A 9,566-nucleotide genomic window follows, 5' to 3' on the forward strand; every position below is an offset into this window, starting at 1 on the left:
TGGAAACTCAAGAGTGCAAATTATACCATGACGTATTTTTTTTCTTCTCTATTTTTCCACGGACCTACTATGCAGGCTTACATTTGTTTATGGGCATAATAGTACATGTGCATGTTGGTCCACTCCAAAATAATTTAACTCGTGCCATTTGATGAATGGAAATAAATAAACATCTGCTACAAAACAGGAATGCAGTGTAATGACATTCCCTGCTGACAAAAGTACCTTTTTTGTAGAAAGAAAAGTTGGGACACCTGAAAAGGGACTGAGATACGGGACCAGAGACAGAAGAGGGAGCGAGACACCCCACTCGCTGTTTTTTCACCCATTTTTATAAATCATGAATAATGATGATTGATAAAGTTACAGAGGCATAATTATCATACCCCCCCCCAACAAATATTGTAATGGTGAGAGGTTAGCATGTCTTGGGGGTAGCCTATGATATTTGTAACTTTGTCACTCATCATTATTCACAATTCAGTCATGTGTCACAACTATCAGGATATGACCCAGATACAGACACGGGCAGCGGATAGTATAGCTCTCGTATAATTTATTATAAATACGGGTCAAGCAAAGGGCAGGTTGAGGACAGGCAGAGGATTGTGATCCGGTCAGAGTCAGGCAGGTACAGGACGGCAGGCAGGCTCGGGGTCAGGGCAGGCAGAATGGTCTGAACCAGGAAAAACAGAACTTGAGCAACAGGAAGATGGGAATGCATGCTGGTAAGACCTGACAAGACAACATGACCTGGCAACAGACTAACAGAGAACACAGGCATAAATACACATGGGAAAATGGGGCAGAGAGGCGACACCTGGAGGGGGGTGGAGACAAGCACAAAGACAGGTGAAACAGATCTGGGTGTGACATCATGATTATCCATAATCATGGCTGCATCCACATTTATGTAGAATTCTTTAGAAACATATTCTATTCTTATTTACAATTAAAGTGACTCCAAAATTCCCTTATGATAAATGTCCATGGGATTCCGAATCGAAGTCAAGGGATGTCAATGTTAGTTCATGGGACACTCATGAGTCACCATCAGAATACCATGTAAACTCATGGGGCCACCATGGCAGACCCATGAGATGCTATGGGGTACCTATAGGAGATCATGGGATACACATGGGACTCACATGAACAGTCATATAGCACCCATGGGACCCCATGAGCTTTATATGTACAGTACCAGTCAAAAGTGAAGTAGCCTTATTCAACCTATTTAGCCCGTCAGCAGGACGGTTGCAGCTAGTACTGTATATACAGTACCAGTCAAAAGTTTGGACACATCTACTCATTCCAGGGATTTTCTTTATTTTCACTATTATCTACATTCTATAATAATAGTGAAGTAACCAAAAAAGTGTTAATTTGAGATTCTTCAAAGTAGCCACCCTTTGCCTTCATGACAGCTTTGCATTCTCGTGGCATTCTCTCAACCAGCTTCATGAGGTAGTCACCTGGAATGCATTTCAATTAACAGGTGTACCTTGATCAAAGGGTATACAGAATATATCCCTATTTGGTAAAAGACAAAGTACATATTATGGCAAGAACAGCTCAAATAAATAAGCAAAGAGAAACGACAGTACATCATTACTTAATGACATTACGGTCAGTCAATGCATAAAATGTCAAGAACTTTGAAAGTTTCTTCAAGTGCAGTCGCAAAAACCATCAAGCGCTATGATGCAACTGACTCTCATAAGGGCCGACATAGAAAAGGAAGACCCAGAGTTACCTCTGCTGCAGAGTATAAGTTCAGTAGAGTTAACTGGACCTCAGAAATTACAGCCCCAAAAAATTATTCAAAGAGTTCAAGTAACAGACACATCTCAACATCAACTGTTCAGAGTAGACTGTGTTTTAGGCCGTCATGGTCAAAGCAAAGAAGAAACCACTACGAAAGGACAGCAAGAAGAAGAAGAAGAGACTTACTTGGGCCAAGAAACACGAGCAATGGACATTCGACCAGTGGAAATCTGTTCTTTGGTCTGGAGTCAAATAGGAGATTTTTGGTTCCAACCGCCATGTCTTTGTGAGGTGCAGAGTAGGTGAACGGATGATCTCCGTGTAACAGGGTTGGTTATGTTTCCACTTGCCTCTAAAGAAAGGTGTATTCTATGTTCAAGCATTTTTATTGGTTGGTTCAACTCTGATGACAATAAGGCATGTTGTGATTGGCCCCGCATGCAGATAGGGGGAGATCGCGAACGTCAGGTCTCCCCAGTATGAAAATGTGATGCAAGGGGTAGGTCACGTTCTGAATGCTGTTTTCTATTTTACAATGTGTTCAAGTTTGCTGTACATTACTGATTTATACATAAAGTGGGGCAAAAAAAAGTATTTAGTCAGCCACCAATTGTGCATGTTCTCCCACTTAAAAAGATGAGAGAGGCCTGCAATTTTCATCATAGATACACTTCAACTATGACAGACAAAATGAGGAAAAAAAATCCAGAAAATCACATTGTAGGATTTTTTATGAATTTATTTGCAAATTATGGTGGAAAATAAGTATTTGGTCATCTACAAACAAACAGGCTCTCACAGACCTGTAACATCTTCTTTAAGAGGCTCCTCTGTCCTCCACTCGTTACCTGTATTAATGGCACCTGTTTGAACTTGTTATCAGTATAAAAGACACCTGTCCACAACCTCAAACAGTCACACTCCAAACTCCACTATGGCCAAGACCAAAGAGCTGTCAAAGGACACCAGAAACAAAATTGTTGACCTGCACCAGGCTGGGAAGACTGAATCTGCAATAGGTAAGCAGCTTGGTTTGAAGAAATCAACTGTGGGAGCAAATATTAGGAAATGGAAGACATACAAGACCACTGATAATCTCCCTCGATCTGGGGCTCCACGCAAGATCTCACCCCGTGGGGTCAAAATGATCACAAGAACAGTGAGCAAAAATCCCAGAACCACACGGGGGGACCTAGTGAATGACCTGCAGAGAGCTGGGACCAAAGAAACAAAGCCTACCATCAGTAACACACTACGCCGCCAGGGACTCAAATCTTGCTTAAGCCAGTACATGTCCAGGCCCGTCTGAAGTTTGCTAGAGAGCATTTGGATGATCCAGAAGAAGATTGGGAGAATGTCATATGGTCAGATGAAACCAAAATATAACTTTTTGGTAAAACTCAACTCGTCATGTTTGGAGGACAAAGAATGCTGAGTTGCATCCAAAGAACACCATACCTACTGTGAAGCATGGGGGTGGAAACAACATGCTTTGGGGCTGTTTTTCTGCAAAGGGACCAGGACGACTGATCCGTGTAAAGGAAAGACTGAATGGGGCCATGTATCGTGAGATTTTGAGTGAAAACCTCCTTCCATCAGCAAGGGCATTGAAGATGAAACGTGGCTGGGTCTTTCAGCATGACAATGATCCCAAACACACCGCCCGAGCAATGAAGGAGTGGCTTCGTAAGAAGCATTTCAAGGTCCTGGAGTGGCCTAGCCAGTCTCCAGATCTCAACCCCATAGAAAATCTTTGGAGGGAGTTGAAAGTCCGTGTTGCCCAGCAACAGCCCCAAAACATCACTGCTCTAGAGGATATCTGCATGGAGGAATGGGCCAAAATACCGCAACAGTGTGTGAAAACCTTGTGAAGACTTACAGAAAACGTTTGACCTCTGTCATTGCCAACAAAGGATATATAACAAAGTATTGAGATAAACTTTTGTTATTGACCAAATACGTATTTTCCACCATAATTTGCAAATAAATTCATTAAAAATCCTACAATGTGATTTTTTGGATTTTTTTCTCATTTTGTCTCTCATAGTTGAAGTGTAGCTATGATGAAAATGACAGGCCTCTTATGAAAATGTTGCCTGCTGAATGCTAACGCTAAATGCTACGCTAAATGCTACGCTAGCTATCAATAGTGTTACACAAATGCTTGTTTTGCAATGGGTGAGAAGCATATTTTGAAAATCTGAGATGACAGTGTTGTTAACAAAAATCTAAGCTTGAGAGCTAGCATATTGATTTCATTTCATTTGCGATTTTCATGAATAGTTAACGTTGCGTTATGGTAATGAGGTTGAGGCTGTATTCACGATCCCGGATCCGGGATGGCTCGTCGCAACAGGTTAAGTAGGAGAACTTGCACAATTGGTGGCTGACTAAATACTTTTTTGCCCCACTGTATGTGGGTATATGGTACCTGTTAGGGATTAAGGGTCTTTCTGGGATGTGCTTTGGCATATGATTGCTGTAAACAAGTGTGTTAGCTAGCATACACCGATGTAATGGTCACATAAGCCCATGCTACAGATTTTACCATCGACAGCCATCAACATCGTTGAGCCCTCCACAACTAACGTGCTGTTTCCTATTTAACAACATAAATAAATAATGCTCAACTGGGACCACTGACTGGGGTGATTCATTTGGACAAAACACAACGCAAGGAGAGTACGATTTACATCTGTTACATCCGCATGTGTGGTTCCCATCATAAAACATGGAGGAGGTGTGATGGTGTGAGGGTACTTTGCTGGTGACACTGTTGGTGATTTATTTAGAATTCAAGGCACAGTTAACCAGCATGGCTACCACAGCATTCTGCAGCGAAACGTCATCCCATCTGGTTTGCGCTTAGTGGGACTATAATTTATTTTTCAACAGGACCATCACCCATAACACACCTCTAGGCTTTGAAAAGGCTATTTGACCAAGCAGGAGAGTGATGGAGTGCTGCATCAGATGACCTGGCCTCCACAATCAACCCAATTGAGATGGTTTGGGATGAGTTGGACCGCAGAGTGAAGGAAAAGATGCCAACAAGTGCTCAGTATATGTGGGAACTCCTTCAAGACTGTTGGTGATTTATTTACAGTTCAAGGCACAGTTAACCAGCATGGCTACCACAGCATTCTGCAGCGATACGCCATCCCATCTGTTTTGCGCTTACTGGGACTATCATATGTTGTTAAGCCCCAAAGGCCCAACTCAGTCCCACAGACACAGGTGAGAGAGTACTCATGTCACGCCTGCTCCCGCTCCCCCTCTCTCCCCCTCTCTGGAGCTCAAGGGCGCCAGGCTGCCCATCATTACGCAGACCTGTCACCATCATTAGGTCACCGAGGTCGGACTGGGGACCCTTGTGTATTGATTATAAGAAAGGCATTGATGTTCATGGTTAGGTACACATTGGAGCAACAATACGCACTACATCAATTATATGCAACACAGGACACACTAGATAAACTAGTAATATCATCAACCATGTGTAGTTAACTAGTGATTATGATTGATTGTTTTTATAAGATAAGTTTAATGCTAGCTAGCAACTTACCTTGGCTTACTGCATTCGCGTAACAGGCAGTCTCCTCGTGGAGTGCAATGAGAGGCAGGAGGTTAGAGCGTTGGACTAGTGTAACTGTAAGGTTGCAAGATTGAATCCCTCGAGCTGACAAGGTGAAAATCTGTCGTTCTGCCCCTGAACGAGGCAGTTAACCCACCGTTCCAAAGGCCGTCATTGAAAATAAAAATGTGTTCTTAATTGACTTGCCTAGTTAAATAAAGATGAAATAAAGGTGTAAAAATAACAACATTAAAATAGGCAAAATTGGTGTCCAAAAATACCGATTTCCGATTGTTATGAAAACTTGAAATCGGCCCTAATTAATCGGCCATTCCGATTAATCGATCGTCCTCTAGTGTTGACATTGTTAATGTTGTAAATGACTATTGTAGCTGGAAACAGCTGATTTTCAATGGAATATCTACATAGGCATACAGAGGCCCATTATCAGGAACCATCACTCCTGTGTTCCAATGTCATGTTGTGCTAGCTAATCCAAGTTTGTAATTTTAAAAGGCTAATTGATCATTAGAAAGCCTTTTTGCAATCATGTTAGCACACAGAGGCGACTCCGGGATGCTGGCCTTCTAGGCAGAGTTCCTCTGTCCAGTGTCTGTGTCCAGTGTCTTTTGCCCATCTTTTCTTTTTATTGCCCAGTCTGAGATATGGCTTTTTCTTTGCAACTCTGCCTAGAAGGCCAGCATCCCGGAGTCGCCTCTTCACTGTTGACGTTGAGACTGGTGTTTTGCGGGTCCGTTTCTCAAACTAGACACTAATGTACTTGTCCTCTTGCTTAGTTGTGATGATCTAGGAGGATGTGAACAGAGGAGAAAGTCAGCTTTGGCATTCGGAGAGCCTCAGTGACACAGAAAAGAGCAGTATCGGTTGAGTGACTTGTCTTGAAGCCTGACTGGTTAGGGTCAAGAAGATCATTCTGAGAAAGATAATGAGAAAATTGATCAAAGACAGCACGCTCAAGTGTTTTAGAAAGAAAAGAAAGAAGGAATGCAGGTCTATAGTTTTTGACGTCAGTTGAGTCGAGTGTTGGTTTCCTGAGGAGGGAAGCAACTTTGGCCATTTTGAAGTCAGGGGGGACACAGCCAGTGGTCAGGGATGAGTTGATGAGGGAAGTGAGGTCTCCAGAGATGGTCTGGAGAAGGGAAGAGGGGATGGGGTTGAGCGGGCAGGTTGTCGGGCGGCCAGAACTCACTAGTCGCAGGATGTCATCTGGAGAGAGAGGGGAGAGAGGTCAAGGCGTAGGGTAGTTTTGTGTGAGTGAGATCAGTAGACTCAATAGGCTGAGAGAATGAGTAGCGGATGTCGTCAACCTTTTTCCCCCAAAGTGGTTGACAAAGTCGTCTGCAGAGAGGGAGGAGGGAGGGGTGTAGGATTAACCTCTGAGTGTTGGGGGCAGTATTTTGATGTTTGGATGAAAAACATACCCAAATGAAACGGCCTATTTCTCAGGTCCAGAATCTAGAATATGCATATAATTGTCAGATTAGGATAGAAAACACTAGTTTCCAAAACTGTCAAATATTGACAATATTTTCTATCCTGATCTGACTATTATATGCATATTCTAGCTTCTGGGCCTGAGAAATAGGTAGTTTAATTTGGGCACATTTTTCATCCAAACATCAAAATACTGCCCTCTACACTCAACAGGTTAACGAGTCGGACGGGAAGGATTTACTTCAGACGCCCGACAAGGCCCTCATCCCTGTCATTCGCAGGAGAAAGAGACCGATATATCGGGATGAAGGTCCGGGTGCCTTGTAAGAATCAGGCGAGCTGAGAAACTCACCATCGGTCCTATTAGCCAACGTACAACCAATGGAAAATAAGATAGACAAACTATGATCACGTGCATCCTACCAATGGGACATTAAAAACTACAATATCTTATGTTTCACAGAGTTGTGGCTGAACGACAACATGAATAACATATAGCTGGCGGGTTTTAAGCTTTTTTGGCAGGATATAACCGCGGCCTCTGATAATACAAGGGGTGGCGGTCTATGCATATTTGTAAACAACAGCTGGTGCATGAAATCTAAGGAAGTCTGCCTGAGGTAGAGTATCTCATGATAAGCTGTAGACCACACTATTTACCAAGACAGTTTTCTTCTATATTCTTTGTAGCTGTCTATTTAGCACCACAAACCGATGCTGACACTAAGACCACACTCAATGAACTGTATATGGCTATAAGCAAAAAGGAAAACGCTCATCCAGAGGCGGTGTTCCTAGTGACCGGGGACTTTAACGTAGGGAAACTTTAATCCCTTTTACCTCATTTCTACCAGCATGTTAAAAGTGCAACCAGCGGGAAAACAACTCTAGACCACCTTTACTCCACACACAGAGACATGTACAAAGCTCTTCCTCGTCTTCCATTTGGCAAATCTGACCATAATTCTATCCTCCTGATTCCTGCTTACAAGCAAAAACTAAAGCAGGAAGCACCAGTGACTCGGTCAATAAGAAAGTGGTCAGATGAAGGAGCAACCCAGGGATGTGTGTGCTTTGGGGACCTTTAACAGAATCATTAAGTTTGCCGATGACACAACAGTGTCGCCGACAACGACGAGACAACCTACAGGGAGGTGGTCAAAGACCTGGCCGTGTGGTGCCAGGACAACAACCTCTGCCTCAACATTATCAAGACAAAGGAGATGATTGTGGACTACAGGAAAAGGAGGACATAGCATGCCCCCATTCTCATCGACAGGGCTGTAGAGCAGGTTGAGAGCTTCAAGTTCCTTGGTGTCTACATCATCAACAAAGTAACATGGTCCAAGCACACCAAGACAGTCGTGAAGAATGATTGCATCACTGCCTGGTATGGCAACTTCTCAGCCTCCGACCGCAAGGCACTACAGAGGGTAGTGCGTATGGCCCAGTACATCACCGGGGCCAAGCTTCCTGCCATCCAGGACCTCTATACCAGGCGGTGTCAGAGGAAGGCCCTAAAAATAAGATTATTCTTACGATTATTCGTCCATTTACTTAGCTATGTCAACTGCAGTTATTCAATTCCCAGTTTCTCTCTCTTTGATTTCTACTTCTCAGATGAGGGTGTTGTTTAGGTAAGGGTGGTATCTGTACAAAAACAAAACAGGCTCTTTTAAGAGTCACCAATTTGAAAAAATGTAGGACAATTAGACACCCTATAACCCACACATACACACTCGTGTATCGATCTGATTTGATGGATTGTGTTGTGCAGTAAGCAGGCTCAGGTATATTACTGTGGCTCCTTCCACCTTCAAAGAATAAGAGGACCAACCATGGAGAATAGTAAGACACTTCATTATTTCTGTAACTACGCTACATTGTTTGTCCTTGTGTGTCTGTGCATGTTTTTAGTATAAAGTACTCTGCAGCCACGTAGTGTGAACAGTCTCTCTCTTTCACTTTATCCCTTTCCTCTGTCGGTGAACCCCTCCCGCATCAGAGCTGGCTACATAGAGGGCACAGCATGATCAGAGGTGAGAGGTCAATTGGTCAGGTCAACAGGAAGTATTATTAAAGAGATGCTTTACATTGATATACAGATAGAGATGTAGTAGTCCCAGAGCTAATGATCCAAGGTCAGTTTTTCATTTCACCTCCTGATGATTATGAAGACTGACAGTGTTAGAATAAAAAAAAACACAAGGCTTAATCATTCTCTCTCTCTCTCCATCTGTCTGCAGGTATGTTTTGTTATGAGAGGATGCCAACCCCTACTCCTGTCATCGAAAATTAGATATTGAGATGAACCGGTTTCAGAGTATTTACATGATGGATAGGAAGTGTAGTGTACTGTTTTTTAAATTCTGTTTCTGTATATATGAATTACAAATCAGCCTTGAACTAAATCATGTTTCTAGTCTATTTCATAGTTACAGTGTGTAACCATTAATGTCCCAGGACCGGGATTGGTAAACACGATTGAAGTTTATAGTTGAAAACATACATGCAGGCACAGCATCATTCAAAGACTGGAGTTTAATACTCCTGGTATTGGACATGACTGAAAACGAATGCCTCAGACATTCATACATGATCTGCACCTTTATTTGCCAAGGTAGAGTACATGATCAGTGAATATATTAAATGTACAGGCTACAATGTGGGGATCTCATGCTTGGTAATAACTACATGTATGTACGACTTGCATCCTTAGAACAAAGTTATATTATATTCTACTCAATCCACAGGCTTCATTAATGTCATTCAG

This window comes from Oncorhynchus nerka, linkage group LG2 (assembly GCF_034236695.1).
Source record: "Oncorhynchus nerka isolate Pitt River linkage group LG2, Oner_Uvic_2.0, whole genome shotgun sequence".
Taxonomy (NCBI): Eukaryota; Metazoa; Chordata; class Actinopteri; order Salmoniformes; family Salmonidae; genus Oncorhynchus; species Oncorhynchus nerka.